Below are 16,149 nucleotides of genomic sequence, written 5' to 3'. Positions count from 1 at the left end.
AAAAATTTTCAAACGACAGAAAATTTGAAAAGGTTATAGTAAACACCTGTACAATCTATATCCCACCACTAACATTTTATCACACCTGCCTCTGTTAAGTTTCCATCCATATATTCTTCTCCTCCTTCATCAGCCCATGTTATTTTTTGATGTATTTCAAAGCAAGTTGTGGATATTAATACCTTTCTCCCTAAGTGCTTCAGCATGTACAACATTAATTAAAATGTAAATATTAATGGATAGCTCTTTTTTTGAGGAACATTTCATACAATGAGATGCACAAATCTTAAGTGGACCATTCAGTGAGTTTTGAGAAGTTCTTCCAGCTGTGTGATCTGAGCTTCACCCACAGGACATCTACATCACCCCAAACTTCCCCCATGTTCCTTCCCAGTTGTCCTTTTCGTTCCCCACCAGAAGCTGCCACTGACTGTTTTCCCTCCGCAATTAGTTTTGCTTATTCAAGAAATTAATAGATATAGAATCACAGAGTCCATATTCCTTTGTGTCTGGCTTTTTTCATTCAACATGATGTTCTTGAGAGTCATCCATGTTAACTATGTCAGTTGTCCCATTTTGCATTTCATTGTACAAATACATCATGATTTGTGTGTATATTCTCCTACTGATGGGTATATAGTTGTTTTTGGCTGTTATGAATAAACCTGCTATGAATGTTCCTGTAGAAGCCTTTCTGTGCATATATGTTTTTCATATCTTTTGGGTTAATATTTAGGATTGAAATTGCTCTGTCATGTGGTAGGTTTATGATTAAGTTTATATGAAGAGACCAGACCTTTTCTTAAGGGGGTTGCACTGGATCACACTTCCACCGGCAGTGCTTGGGGGCTCTGACTGCTCTATATTTTCACCAGCATTTCAAATTGTCAGTCATTTATTTTTAGCTCTTCTGGTGGGCATTCATTGCAGTCTCATTTTGATTTTAATTTACACTTACCTGATCATTAATGATGTTGAGCCCTTTTTCATGGTAACACTGTCTTTTGGTCACATGTTTACAGACTCCTTGAATCATTGTCACCCCCAACTTTGTGGGGAAACATGGCAATCTGGTCAAGAGTTACATTCTGAAAATCTATCTTGAGTGGTGTCTTCATGAAGCCTAGGTCAAATTCTTGACTCCAGTGGGGAATCTAGAGGCAAAAGGCCTTATACAAATGCCAAGTTCCCAGCCAAAGTGACATTCTAAAAGGTCAATAAAGCCCAGGTCTGCAGTACATGACTAAGGGAGCTACTGAGAACCATGGGAGTCAGTGAGAACCATGGGCATCAGTGAGGATCACGGGAGTCAGTGAGGATCATGGGGTAAGTGAGGATTATGCGGGTCAGTGAGAACCATGGGGTCACTGAAGACGATGGGGGTCAGTGAGGTTCATGAAGGTCAGTGAAAATCATGGGGGTGAGTGGGGATTGTAGGGCTAGTGAGGACCAGAAGGACTAATGAGGCTATTGGCCCTGAGATTTGGGGTGTCTTGTCCACCTCCATGCATTGGCAGTGAGTTGTGTAGGGATGTCTTGGGAAGGACTGTTGGGGGTAATTTTTTGAGTAGGGCAATAGATTTCATTCTTATGAATTAGCATGTGATATTCATAGAGTAAAATGATTGAATGTTTTTCTGCTGTATATACCATAAACATTTCTCCCAGGCTATTGCTTGAGAGTCCAGCTTCTGACATAATGACTCTCCAATCTGGGAGTGGAATTATGATGGTGTTTTTCAGATTTTAATGTGTAATTTAACCCCTAATGTATCTGCCATTCTGCCATAGCTGACAACTATGGTTCAACAAAAGGCTTTAACTAACAGATAAATTGACAGAGTCACTCAGCACAGACAGAGAGGTTTGGTGGTCAACATTCCTCAAAGCAGAACTTTCAGGCTGAATCAAGCATGTGCCTGGAAAATGATTTGCCCTTCTAGCCACTCTGAATCATTTCCTTAAAGGGGAAGATGGGTGGGAGCTGGTGGTTCATACCCTCTGTTCCAAGCAAAATACATTATGCAAAGCTGGACTTCTACAAAGGATCCAAACATGAGGAGTGATTTTTACATTTTAAACAGCTTTTGTTGGTTAAGAGTTCACTAGGGATTAATTTGAATTTCAGGTCCTTCTCTAGTCAAAACACAATTTGATTGTTCAGAATTCATCAGGCAACTGATTCTCCCAGGCAGATACAGGACCAGAGCAAGAACTGGCCTCCCCAGACACAGGGTGGGGGTCTTGGTCCCCTAGGAGACAGGACAGCATAAGGCAGTATGCATGCTGGGAACACCCCCTCACCCCCTGGTTTGTGTTGGTCCTACGTGGTCGAGCAATGCAACACTGCTATAGTCTGAATGTTCGTGTCCGCCCAAATTCATATGTTGAAACCCACCACCCTCCACAAATTTTTGGTCAACTAATCTTCAACAAAGGAGGCAAGAATATACAATGGAATAAAGACAGTCTCTTCAGCAAATGGTGTTGGGAAAACTGGACAGCAGCATGTAAATCATTGAAGCTAGAACACTCCCTTACACCATACACAAAAATAAACTCAAAATGGATCAAAGACTTAAACATAAGACAAGATACAATAAACCTCCTAGAAGAAAATATAGGCAAAACATTATCTGGCATACATCTCAAAAATGTTCTCCTAGGGCAGTCTACCCAAGCAATAGAAATAAACAAATGGGACCTAATTAAACTTACAAGCTTCTGCACAGCAAAGGAAACCATAAGTAAAACAAAACAACAACCTATGGAATGGGGGAAAATTTTTGCAAATGAAACTGACAAAGGCTTGATTTCCAGAATATGTAAACAGCTCATACGACTTAATAAGAAAAAAACAAATGGGCAGAAGACCTAAACAAGCAATTCTCCAAGGAAGACATACAAATGATCAATAAGCACATGAAAAAATGCTCAATATCACTAATTATCAGAAATGCAAATCAAAACTACAATAAGGTATCACCTCACACCAGCCAGAATGACCATCATTCAAAAGACCACATATGACAAATTCTGGAGAGGCTGTGGAGAAAAAGGACCCCTCCTACACTGCTGGTGGGAATGCAGTTTGGTGCAGCCACTGTGGAAAACAGTATGGAGATTCCTCAAAAGACTAGGAATAGACTTACCATATGACCCAGGAATCCCGCTCCTGAGCATATATCCAGAAAGACCCCTACTTCAAAAAACACCTGCACCCCAATGTTCATAGCAGCACTATTTGCAATAGCCAAGACATGGAAACAGCTTAAACGTCCAATAGATGACTGAATAAGAGGAAGTGGTATATTTCTACAATGGAATACTATTCAGCCATAAAAAATGACAACATAATGCCATTTGCAGCAACAAAGATGTTCCTGGAGAATGTCAGTCTTAAGTGAAGTAAGCCAGAAAGAGAAAAATACCATATGAGATCGCTCATATGTGGAATCTAAAAAACAAACAAAGAAACAAACAAAACAGAAACAGACTCATAGACATAGAATACAAACTTGTGGTTGCCAAGGGGGCAGAGGTTAGGAAGGGACAGACTGGGATTTCAAAACATAGAATAGATAAGCAAGATTATACTGTATAGTACATGGAAATATATACAAGATCTTGTGGTAGCTCACAGCAAAAAAAAAAAATGTGACAATGAATATATGTATGTTCATGTATAACTGAAAATTTGTGCTCTACACTGGAATTTGACACAACATTGTAAAATGACTATAACTCAATAAAAAATGTAAAAAAAACAAAAAAAAAAAAACAAAAAACCTAACACCCAGTGAGATGGTGTTAGGGGGTGGGGCCTGAGGAGATGAGTAGCTCATGAGGGTGGAGGCCCCAGAAATGGGATCAGTGTCATTCTAAAGAGGCCCCCAGAGCCTTGCACCATGTGAGAACACAGTGAGAAAACAGCCGTCTCTGAATCATGAAGTGGGCTCTCACCAGACACCAAGCCTGCCTGTGCCGTGATCTTGACTTCTCAGCCTCCAGGACATGCGAAATCGATGTCTGTTGTTTAAGTCACCTGATCTAGGGAAATTTTGTTACAGCAGCTGGATGAAGGGGCGCTCATCTGGAGTCCCTGCATTAGCACTAGCTACATTGCAGAGACTGAGAAATCTGGGGGAGTAAGTGGTTATCTTAGTCAGCTGGGGTTGCCGTAACAGAACACCATAGACTGGGTGGTTGAAACACCACAAGTTTATTTCTTACAGTTCTGAAGGCTAGGAGTCCAAGATCCAGGTGTCAGCCAATTTGGTTCCCCAGTGAATCTCTCTTCCTGGCTTGCAGATGACTACCTTATGGTTGTGTCCTCACAGAGAAGAGAAACAGAGCAAACTCTCTGGTCTTTTCCTGAAAGGACACTAATCTCATCATGAGGGTCCCGTCCTTATGACTTAATCTAAACCCAGTTACCTCCCCAAGAACCCATTTTCAAATACCAACACACTACGGGTTAGGGTTTTAACAGCAATTTTGGGAAGGCACAATTCATTCTACAGTATTCTGCCCCTAGCCCCCCCAAAATTCATGTTCTTCTGCCATGCAAAATATATTCATTTCATGCCAACAACCTCCAAAGCCTTCATTCATTCATTATCAACTCTCAAGTCTAAAGACTCATCTCAATCAGGTATGGATTAGACTTGAGCTATAATTCACCCTGGAAGCAAAATTCCTCTCCAGCTGTGAACTTGTGAGGCCAGACAAATGTGCTTCCAAAATGCAATGACAGGTCCCAACCAAGTACAGAACAAAGTGAGGAAGATTCGAGAAGATCTTAAGACTTGAGAATAATCCTCTTTGGTTCTGTGTTCAGCTGTCTGGACCCACTGGGGCGGCACTTCTGCCTTGAAGACCACTGGGGTGATTTATTATGAGACTGTTATAAGGAATTGTCTTATGTGGTTATGGAGGCTAAGTCCCAGGTCTGCAGGCAGCAAGCTGGAGACACAGGAGGACCCAGGAGAACCAATGGTATGGTTCTAGTCTCAGTCCTAAAGCCTGAGAAGTAGGGCAACCGATGGTCTAAGTTCCAGGCCTAGTTCCAGTTAGAAGGCAGAAGACTGATGTCCCAGCTCAAAGACAGTCAGAGAGAGCAAACTCTCCCTTCATCCACATTTTAGTCTAGTCAGGCCTTCAGCTGATTAGATGCGGTCCACCGACATGGGGGAGGGCAGTCTACTTCAATCTACTGATTCAAAACTAATCTCATCCAGAAACACCCTCACAGACACAGCCAGAATCAAGTTTAACCAAATATCTGGGCACCCCAATCAAGCTGACACAGACAATTAGCCATCACAGTGACTGACTGACGGAATGAATGAATGGTATCAAATTGTTCACGGCTGTAGAAGCAGTAAGGACAGGACTGCAGGCTTCCCAGGGCATCACCAGTTAATTCTTTGAACCCTTCAAACTGACTAAGATGATTTCTCAGAGAGTCCCCAAAAGACATGGCAGCAGGGGCGGCTCTAAGATGGGTGAGGTGGAGGTGGGATGGCAGTGGGGTGGGGAAGAAGGCAGTGGGGTGGGGAAGAGATCAGTGGGTCTCTGCCCCTGACCTGGGGTCACCACCTCACCTGGTTTGGTTTTCTCCACAGTTTGTGGGCCATCCTGTGTCCTCTGGCTCAAACCTTCTCCCGGGCCAAGATGAAACAAACCCAACAAGAGAAGTCATACGCACTCAATTTCTCTCCTTGGTGGCTAACTTTGCCTCGTTCCCCTCTCACCTCACGCCAGCCTACATCATCTGGGCCTCACCAGGTTGGAAAACCTCCGGGCCTGGGCTTTCTCCCAGGTAAATGAGTGACTGAATTAGACTCATACTCTGAAACTTTTCTGTTATCTTTTGTTGTTGTCCTCTTAACTGTTCCATTGTGCATTTCTTGTTTCCTCGACTAGAAGGTTGCTCATTCAGGGCAAGGACTGTGGCTTTATGCACCTTGAAATTCCCACCTCATTTTACAGCCTTGAGGAGACACCCATCTCTTGCATTTTTGCTGGATTGGGCTGCATCACGGCTACCAATCCAGCCAGCCACCGGGATGGTGGGAAAGGGACATGCACTTTTGTTTCTGTTTTAAAAGCAAATGAAAGGTGAAACTCCAGCTGATGTGAGAGAAGACAGCTCTCTGAAATAAGCAAACATGGGACACGGTCCTCATGGCGAACTGGTTTGAATTTAAGCAAGTTTCTTCCCTGGAAGAGTGTGAATTATCACCACAGCTCTTGCTCCAGTGATCAGCCTGGCCTGTTTTCCTACCTGAGGACATGTCAGACGTGTGTAGAATTAGAGAAAATAATACAAGGGTCGATGCATTCCTGCTGTAGGAGAGACTGCGGTGCCCCGCCCACACCCCTCAGGCTTTGGAGTTCCGTGTAGACAGTTCCTTCAGATGCCCGTGGTTCTGCCTAGGGCTCAGGACTTGGTGGACAAAGCCCTTGCCCTCAGGGGGTGGCCCTTGGGACTTCCATAGTTTCTCAGAACAGCCCCAGGTGATGCTCATGAACCCCTGCCCCCCATATTTGGCTTCCTTTCCTTTCCTGCCTCCCTCATGTGCCTCTGTTCACCTCTCGATTCCTGTACCAGAGTCAGCCTTGGGGGATCCAACCAAGACATCCCCAATCTAGATTCAGAAATTATCAAGATTTTGCCACACTGGCTTCCTGTCTTCCCTTTTCTCTGGAGTATCTGAAAACAAATCCCAGATGTCACGAGATGACACTGATGGTTTATGGACCTGCTCCGGTGGGGGAATGGAGCTGTCTCCCTGATAACGCTCCCACATGCATTAGCACAGCCCCATCCCGCTCCCCCCCGCCCCACCCCACCGCAAGCCGGGGTTCCCAGGCGAGCCATCTGGACACAGACTGGGAATGTGCCAGCCCATGTATCACTTTTTCTTTAAGTGAATAAACTTAAAGCTTCGAATTGTGGGTAGGTGTGATAAATTGTGGAAGGAAGATTCCCTTTAAAAGAAAGGACCTTTCATTAGATGGAAGATAAGGAACAGGAGAAGACCACACTTAGCAAGCAAGGCCAGCTGCGCTTGTGGTGGGGGAGCAGCTTGCTGTGAAAGACACAGAAAAAGACATCTGTTGGCCCCAGTGGTTGCTTTCAAGGGCATTGTTTTGTCAGGGCCAGGTCCCCTCCTTTGCCTGCACAGGTGAGGGTGAAGTGACACGGTCACTTCCCAGGCTCCTTAAGACACGAGTGAACATCACAGCTCTCTCTTTCAACGGAACTGAGCAGCTGGTTTCCAGAGGAACGTTGGTTGGTTACATCCTGTCTCGAGGTTTCCTCTTACATTGTGCCTTGCTGATGGCAGAGATGCGTGCACCAAACACCTCCCGATATTTTGATTAATGGAATAGACAAGACTCCTGCCGTGTTCCCTGGATGTTGGCAGAGAACACAGCAGGTTCCACACGAGTGGTCCAGGGGCCCGAGGTAAGTGAGTGGCTTCCAAGAGCCACTGAAAGCAGGCCAGATGCATGTTCTCCCTGTATTCCCACCAGATATCAGGGAGGATGATGGAGAAGGGAAGTGGGTGTGTTGATGATCTCCACGTCACAGCTGGGAGAACTGCGGCCAGAGCCCTGTGTGTGGGGATGGATTTGGGTACAGCGCTGGGAGACTGTGCACCCTTTATCAGCTTAAAAAAAATTTTTTTTGAAGGGGAGTAATTAGGTGTATTTATTTATTTTAATGCAGGTACTGGGGATTGAACCCAGGACCTCAAGCAAGTGCTCTGCCCCTGAGCTATACACCCTCCCCGCCCACCCCATCCCCCCCCCCCACCGCCACTATCAGCTTTTGAAAGTTGCTCTTGGAAGCTGTGCTTTTAGTCCCACAGTTACGCTGTCAAGCCTTCACTGCCCCAGAGGAGGGACAGGTGGCCTGTCAATGGAGCAGAGCCCCTTGTGCGGTGGGTGACTTTGGCCTGTCCGTGAACTAATATTTGGGGATTTCTGCTCTGGGTACCTCACAGCTTCCCAGAGATACCACAGGAGGTGGAGACAGCTGAATGAGGGCTGTGTGTGCTTCTGTCCTCTGCTGATTTACAAGCCCTCGCAGGCAGCACTTCACATGATCCCAGTGAGGCTTGGGAAGAAAGTCAAAGGATGGGGTTAGCGATGAAGGAAAAGGCATTGCCACAGGCTGGCTGGGAATGCAGGGAGCTGCCCCAGTGCCAAAGGCTACGGGGACCAGCATTGCCTGAGGCCCCGGTGTGAGCATTGGGCGCGGGGTGTCTGGGGGCTGTCCCACAGACAGAGCTGGCCTTCAGTGCAAGTGGGCCTCCGCTCCTGCTGCCTGATTCGGGGTGCTTCCTGTTCCCCCAGAAGGCAAGGTCCTGAGGGATGATGGCTCCAGGCCAAACAGCTGTTTGGAACAAGGTGGTGAAGGAAACAACAGAGTCAAATTTAAATTGAAAAGATGCTCTGTTACATCCATTTTCATTCGAAACCATTTAGAAAGAGAAGAGCTCTTTGAAATCAAAAACACAACTTAGTCCATAGGGACTCATGATCTCTCTGCAGACAAGCACTCAGTTCGGGCTCCCAGCAGACCCCCGAGTCTTTCTCTGCATGGTCCATGTGCTCTGACTATGCTGGGGCCGTCACAGAAGGTGCTGGCTCCGGACTCTGGGGAGAGGCCTGCAGCGTGACCCCACACACCTCCTGGATCCCCAAGAGTCATGGGTGGGGTTTATTTTATTCTCTGTTTTGAGGATTCAAACATATCACTGTGTCAGTGACCAGTTTGCTATCTTTAAGGGCCAACTCCATCAAAGTGGCAAATGCCATCTGTCATGGGCTGAACTGTGTCCCCTCAAAATGCAAAGGTTGAAGCCCTAACCACCAGCACCTCAGAGTGTGACTGTGAACAGAGGGCCTTCAATGAGGTGATCAGTGTAAAATGAGGTTATCAGGGTGGGTCCTAATCCAATACAACTGGTGTCATTATAGGAAGAGGTGACATACAGAGGGAAGATCACGTGAGGACCGGGGAAAGGGCGGCTGTCTAAAAGTCAAGGAGAGTGGCCTCAGGAGAAGCCACCCTGCCCTTCAAATTCCAGCCTCCAGAACTGAGAAGGAATAAACATCTGTCGGTTCAGACCCCATTCTGGGGTGTTTTGTTACGCAGCCTGAGAAAAGTAACACCCTGTCTGAACTAATACACTGTCGTGCAAATGCACTCCCTCCAGCCGGCTCTGCATCCCCACGCAGCAGGGGAACTGGATTTCAGGATGCTTGGATCTCACCCAGGCTGTCAGGTGAGTCTTTTTTTTATTATTCTGTTACACTATTATGCTTTGAAAAATGTATCAGTTAATAGTTTTCCATTTTTATAGTGAATCCTGAGCCATGGGCAGCAGCACAGTGAGGTGAGCTTCGTCGCCCAGAGCTGACGAAACCGAGTTTTGAAACAGGGTTTCAAAAGGAAGACTTAAGACCTTAGTCAGCAGCGTTGGTGGTAAAGGTCTGATTCCTGTTGGGGCTTTTTGAAATATCAAAATTAGCATGTGGATGCTTTTTACTGCTTTCCTGGCCCCTTAGCTGTGCAAGGGCCTTGGCTAGGAAAGGCAAAATCAGAGAAAAATCCAGAACAGTCCAGTACACTGATTGTTGTGTAAGCAGGGCTAATCCCCTTAGTTGGGGTCCTTTTGGGATAACTTCTACACAGACATGGGAGTCACACTTGGAGAAGTATGGAAATTAAGAATTTATTATACTCACACAACCCAGAGAAGGGACCCAACATACCCAGAGGGCCACACACATCACCCAAAGCTGAGTTGAGCTTGGCTGGCTGGAAAACAGGCCAGGAGAGGATGGTGGGTGAGCACCTTTGTTAGGGTCCTGAGAAAGGCAGCCCTGGCAGGAGGGAACCCTTCTTTGGCTACTTTGAGCTTAGGTCAGCAGAGAGGAGGAAAGAGGTTGGGAGTCCTCCTGAGATTTATTGCCTGGGCACAGTGGAGAGGAGGCTGGCCCTGTGAGGCTCACACAGGTGGGTGTGCAGCTGTGGAGTCCTGAGGCCACAGGTGTGTTACAACTGACCACATGAGCCTCAGTGGTTCTCACACAGGGTGAATTCCTCTTACCACTACGTGGGGGAGACGTTGAATGTAGACAGGAGGTGTTGCCGAGGTACTGGACAATCAGTGTGAACATTGAGGTTAGAAATGGGCCCCCCAGTTTGATGACCAGTACTTAGAAACCAGTATGTAGCCAGTCTCCCCGTTCTGCAGGAGGAGAGAAAGGAATATAGGCCTGATACCTCTGGGTTTAAGGAATTTGCTAACTTCACTTAAATAATGAAATGATATCACAACCTGTGGAATCTTTAAAAGGAAAAAGAGGACACTAATGAACTCATCTATAAAAGAGAAACAGACTCATAGACATAGTAAACATTTTATGATTACCGGGGGAAAGGAGATAGGATGGGATAAATTTGGGAGTTTGAGATTTGCAAAGGTTAATCACAATATATAAAAATAGATAAAAAACAAATTTCTTCTGTATAGCACAGGGAACAATGTTCAATATCTTGTAATAACCTTTAATGAAAAGGAATATGAAAACGAATATATGTATATATATATGCATGGCTGGGACATTGTGCTGTACACCAGAAACTGACACATTGTAACTGACTATACTTCGATACAAAACATGCTAAAAAAAAACAACAAAAACAACAACAACAAAAACCCTTTAGTTTTGTTTTGAAAGATTTCCCACCTTCTCTAAGTTGTTGGAGGCGTATCCTCACCAGAATGGTTGACGTTCACACAAGAGGATCTTTGACCGGCAGGTAATGAAAGGCTCAAGGACTCTCAGTGACCATTTGGGTCAGAGGTTCTTGGGCTTCTTGGGTCAGAGACAAGTTCTGGATATTTTTTGAGCATGTTCTGTGTGGGCAGCAGATAGCTGTAGATTAGCTGAGATATTTGACGTGGTTTGACTTGGGGAGGTGGCAGCACCTGTCCCCGTTGCAGCTGCCTCCACCACTGTAGCCAAACTTACTACTAGAGATGCAGGGCCAGGTGCCTCACCCTCTGCCTGTGTGAAGAGAATGGAGATAGTCCGATGGGGCAGATGTCACGGGCACTCCTGACGCCATGAAGAATGGCAACGGGATTTGACTAATCTAAACAGTGAACTTAGTCTTGCAAGAAAAGGGACAAATCTCACGAAATTTGGCTTCACTGAAGAGGGTAAGTGGGGAGGTGCTCTGAGAGAGGCCGGGCTCCTGCTCCCCAGACTAGGAAGTTACACAGGCAGTCAGACATTCTCCCCTTAACAGGCATGCCAGAGAGATCCCCCTCCCCTGAACAGAGGACATAGCCTCAGTTAAAGGGTAAGATCTCGTAAGATTTGGCTTCTTGAAGAGGATAAGGGTGAGGTGCCATGAGAGAGGCTGGAGCACTGCCTGACGGGGAGGGCAAACAACATAGACCATTATAAATGTTTTCATAATACTCATGCCAGTGTGATTCGACTTTCCTGACAAAGGGACTTAGCCTCAAAAGATAAGGAGTCAAAGCTCCTGAGATTTGGTTCCAGTGAAGTGGGTAATGTGTAAGGTGTCATTGGAGAGTCTGGGCTACTGCTCAGTGGAGCAGGGAAGCCACACAGAGAGTAAAAATTCTTTTATTAACAGGAGCAGAATTGGAATTCCTCCCTTTTGAGGTGGGGACTTAGTCTCATGAGAAAAGGGACAAATCTCGTGATATTCCTTGGGCTTTTGGAGCCAATGGAAGCTGTATTCATGCTCATCTGAGAATTTCACAGAGTCTTAAAGGTAGTGTGTGGACCTAGTCTCCAGAGAGATGAAGGACACCATCAGAAGATGAAGCCATTTCTTCCCTTCCAACAAGATTAGAATTGGTTTCCAGTGAGGGATAATGACTTTGTACAGAAGAGCCGGCCTGAGTCTCATGTAAGAACAGGCATATCTCATGCAATGTGGCTCCAGCTGAAGAGGATTAAGTGTGAGATGGCCTGAGAGAGGCTGGGTTACAACTGGCCAGAGAAGGGAAGCCATACAGTCAGAGAAGAATGCTTTAATTACAGGCTTGCAAACGGGATTCCTCTCCCATGAAGAGGGGAGTTAGTCCACAAGAAAAGGGAGAAATCTCACGAAATTTGGCTCTCCTGAATAGGATAACGTGAAGTGCCATTAAGGAGGCCAGGTTACTGCTTGGTGGAGAAGGGAAGAAATACAGGCATTAAAAAATGCTTTTGTTAGCCAGCTTTATACAGGATTCCTCGCCCTTGAGCAGGTACTTAATCCCACGAGAAAAGGGAGAAATCTAGTGAGATTTGGCTCCACTGAAAAGAATAAGGGGCGAGGTGCCATGAGAGAGGCCAGGCTCCTGCTCAGTGGAGAAGGGAAGCCATACAGAGAGTAAAAAATGCTTTATGAACAGGAGAGCAATAGGAATGCCTCTTTTTTGAGTTGGGCACTTGGTCCCGCAAGAAAAGGGCCACATCTCCTGATATTCCTGGGGCTTTTGGCAGAAGATGGGCTTTTGGAGCCAATGGAAATTGTATCCACGCTCGTCTGAGAATTTCACAGAATTTTAAATGTAGTGTGTGGACCAGGTGTCCAGAGAGATGAAGGACACCATGGGACGATGGAGCCATTTCTTCCCTTCCGACATGATAAGAATTGATTTCCAGTGAGGGAGAATGACTTTGTACAGACTGAGGGTCCTGAGTCTCGTGGAGGAACCAGCATCTCTCGAAACTTGGCACCAGCTGAAGAGGATTATGTGTGAGATGGCCTGAGAGAGGCTGGGCTTCTGCTGGCCAGAGAAGGGAAGCCATACAGAGAAAATTGCTTTTATTACCAGGCTTGCCAGTGGGATTCCTCTGCCATGAAGAGGGGAGTTAATCCCAAGAGAAAAGGGACAAATCTCACAAGATTTGGCTCCAGTGAAGAGGATAAGGTGTGAGGTGCCGTGAGAGAGGCCGGGCTACTGCTCCGTGGAGATGGGAAAACATACAGGCTGTAAAAAATGCCTTCATTACCTGGCTTGCCTACGGGATTCGTCTCCCTTGAGCAGGGGACTTAATCTCGTGTGAAAGGGAGAAATCTTGCAAGATTTGGCTGCGATGAAAAGTATAAGAAGTGAGGTGCAGAGAGAGAGGGCGGGCAACTACTCCCTGGAGAAGGGAAGCCATAGAGAGGATTAAAAAAAAAAGGCTTTTGCTAACAGGAGAGCAATAGGAATTCCTCTCTTTGGATTTGGGGACACAGTCTGACGAGAAAAGGGAGAAACCTCCTGATATTCCTCGGACTTTGGGGAGAGGACGGGCTTCTGAGGCTGAGGGAGGCTGGATTCATGCTCGTCTGAGAAGATTAGAGAACCTTAGAGATAGTTTGTGGACCTAGTCTCCAGAGTGTTGAAGGACACCATCACGAAATGGAGACAGTTTTTATCTTCCAAAAACATGGGAATTGATTTCCAGTAAGGGGAATCACTTCCTCCAGAGGGAGCGGCCTGTGTCTCACGAGAAAAAGGCGTATCTCGTGCTATCTGGCTCCACCTGAGAAGGATTAGTGTTGAGGTGCCCTGTAGGAATCTGGGTTACTGCTCATCAGAAAGGAAAGCCTTAGTGTGAAAAAATGCTTTCATTCAGAGCCATGTAAACGGGATTACTCTCTCCTGAACAGGGAACATAGGGTGGTGAGTGAACCGACAAATCTTTCAGTAGAGTTTTGGCTCCACTGAAGAGGGTAAGTTGCCAGGTGCCCTGTGAGAGGCTGGGACGTGGCTCATTGCAGTAGGGAAGCCACACAAGCTGTAAGAAATGCTTTCACTTAGCTGAGTGCCAACAGGTTCACCTAGTCTGAATAGTGGGCTTAGTCTCAGGAGGAAATGGACAAATCTCACGAGATCTGGCTTCAGGGAAGAGCTAAGTGGGGAGGTGCTCTGCGTGAGGCGGGGCTCCTGCTCACCGGACTAGGAAGCTATGCTGGCAGTCAGAAATTCTTCCGTTAACTGTCGTGCCACAGTGGTCCCTCTCCCCTGAGCAGGGCATGTTGTATCATGAGAAAAGGAGGAATTCTTGCACCATTTGGCGTCCCTGTCTCTGGCATAGGACTTGAACATTTCTGAACTATTTTGTGGCAGAACTTTTAAAATACTTGACTTTGGTAATTAAGACATTAATTTGGTTGTTTTTTTTTTTTCAGGTGTATGGTGGCTGATGAAGTAAGTATTTTCATGATTTTTATGTCTTTTACACGATTTCCCAACCAGTTTTTATTGACTCCTATTTACCATGTGCTCTGTATCTTTCATATTGACTATATGTCTTTATGGAGAGGAGAGTGGAAAGAATAAGAATGAGAGTATGTGCGTGCATGTGTGTGCAAGGTGTACATTTGAAGCATGTTAGCGTTAAAAGTAGTGATCCAAAATTCTATATTGCTGGTCTCAGACTGCAGCCCCAAATGAAACTGAACTCTTTTTCTGCGTGTCAATATACTGCTTGCTTTGAAGCTAAATTTTTAGCCTTTTATTTTAAAGGTTATTGTTAATTGTTTTGTATGAGTGTGAAGCATAATGTAAAAGTGGTATTTTATTATCACTAGGCAATTTGATAGCTTTAAGCAACGTGTACCTGTATATATTCATATTCATTTGTTTTTCACTGAAGTGGGACTTCTTATTACATAGACTGATACTTTATGTACATTCTCAGAAAATATATTAGAACTGAAGAAAATGGATACTGAATTTTTTAAAAAAAATAAGTGAAACCATAAAAGATTCTCCCAATTAACTGTCTTATAATTTTAGTTATATATAGACGCACCAATGGCTTGTGTTGACAGTCTCTTCTTCAGGAAGAAAATGAATGAGAATATAACATGAAGGTGAATGCCATGCAAAGTGTTGATATAGAGTATCTTGGTTTATGCTGCCTTATAATTACCAAAGTTTTTAGTTTAAGTCTTCATTCTATAAGTATTTGTTTATATTCTTTTTTTTTTTTTGGATTCGGGTCTAGTCAGTTTACAGTGTTGTGTCAGTTTCTGGTGTACAGCACAATGCTTCGGTCATACATGGACGTGCATATATTAATTTTCCTATTCTTTTTCACTGTGAGCTACTACAAGGTATTGAGTATAGTTCCCTGTGCTATACAGCATCAACTTGTTTATCTATTTTATATATACCAGTCAGTATCTGCAAATCTCGAACTCTCAGTTTATCCCTTCCCACCCCCCTCACCCCTGGCAACCACAAGTCTGTATTCTATGTCTGGGAGTCTGTTTCTATTTTATATGTAAGTTCATTTGTATACGTATTTGTTTAAACTAGATGTTATAGATAGAAACATAGTCATTTCCTGTGAAGAACTTGAATAATGTAATTAAAGAGACAGAACACAGACATTTGGGAAACAACAGAAATTTCTATTTTGCAGGGGAGGGATGGTATAGCTCAGTGGTAGAGTGCATGCTTAGTATGCATGAGGTTCTGGGTTCAATCCCCAGAACCTCTATTAAAAAAACTAATTAAAAAATAAACTTAATTACCTTCATCTCCCAAGAAAAACAACAAAAAAAAATACAAACAATTTTAAAAAATCAATTTCTATTTTGGAATAGAATGAATTCCAAAAGGATCTTCATAAATTAGTAAATTTGAGAATATAAAATGAGTGAAAGAGGCTTATGCTTTTAGTCCCTGAATATGTTTTCAATAGAAATATAAACTCATCCTTCAAAACTTCAAAACTGGGCATAATTGTTTAATATAATATGTATAAAATAGTGTGTGATGTATGTATGAATGTGTGTATATGTGAATCAATAATTTTTGAAAAACAGACCAGTTTTATGTCCACAGAAAATATACTATAAAAGGTAACATTATCTTGACAGTTTTCCCAAGCAATTAATGGGGAAAATCTTAGTAGCTATGACATGTCATCACTACCTTGTTCTTCAGTTTGATGTCCTGGCAATTTGAATAGGACTTAAATATACACAATCATTCATGGATTGAAATAAACACTTTATCAGCACCTTAACTCTTTTTAGCTTTTGTTTTCTCCAACAAACTCCTATCTTCCCAGTTAACATTAGACTAG

General features: G+C 44.4%; 1 protein-coding gene across 14 annotated transcripts in view; it reads left to right on the top strand.

Annotated features, from left to right (window-relative positions):
* The window catches only part of LOC106730885 (uncharacterized protein FLJ37310-like), a 103,930-nt gene that overhangs the window by 63,031 nt on the left and 24,750 nt on the right, over positions 1-16,149 (top strand). For 13 of the 14 annotated variants that reach the window (XR_004314989.1, XR_004314985.1, XR_004314983.1 and 10 more), the window contains 3 exons: positions 5,628-5,824; positions 8,998-9,305; positions 14,240-14,258. The gene's annotated coding sequence lies outside the window, so the exon portion shown is untranslated. The other variant, XR_004314996.1, reaches the window with a different exon arrangement.

Source organism: Camelus ferus, chromosome 24 (genome assembly GCF_009834535.1).
Source record: "Camelus ferus isolate YT-003-E chromosome 24, BCGSAC_Cfer_1.0, whole genome shotgun sequence".
Lineage (NCBI taxonomy): Eukaryota > Metazoa > Chordata > Mammalia > Artiodactyla > Camelidae > Camelus > Camelus ferus.
Note: the sequence above shows the minus strand (reverse complement) of the source record. Positions and strands in the feature narration are given on the sequence as shown.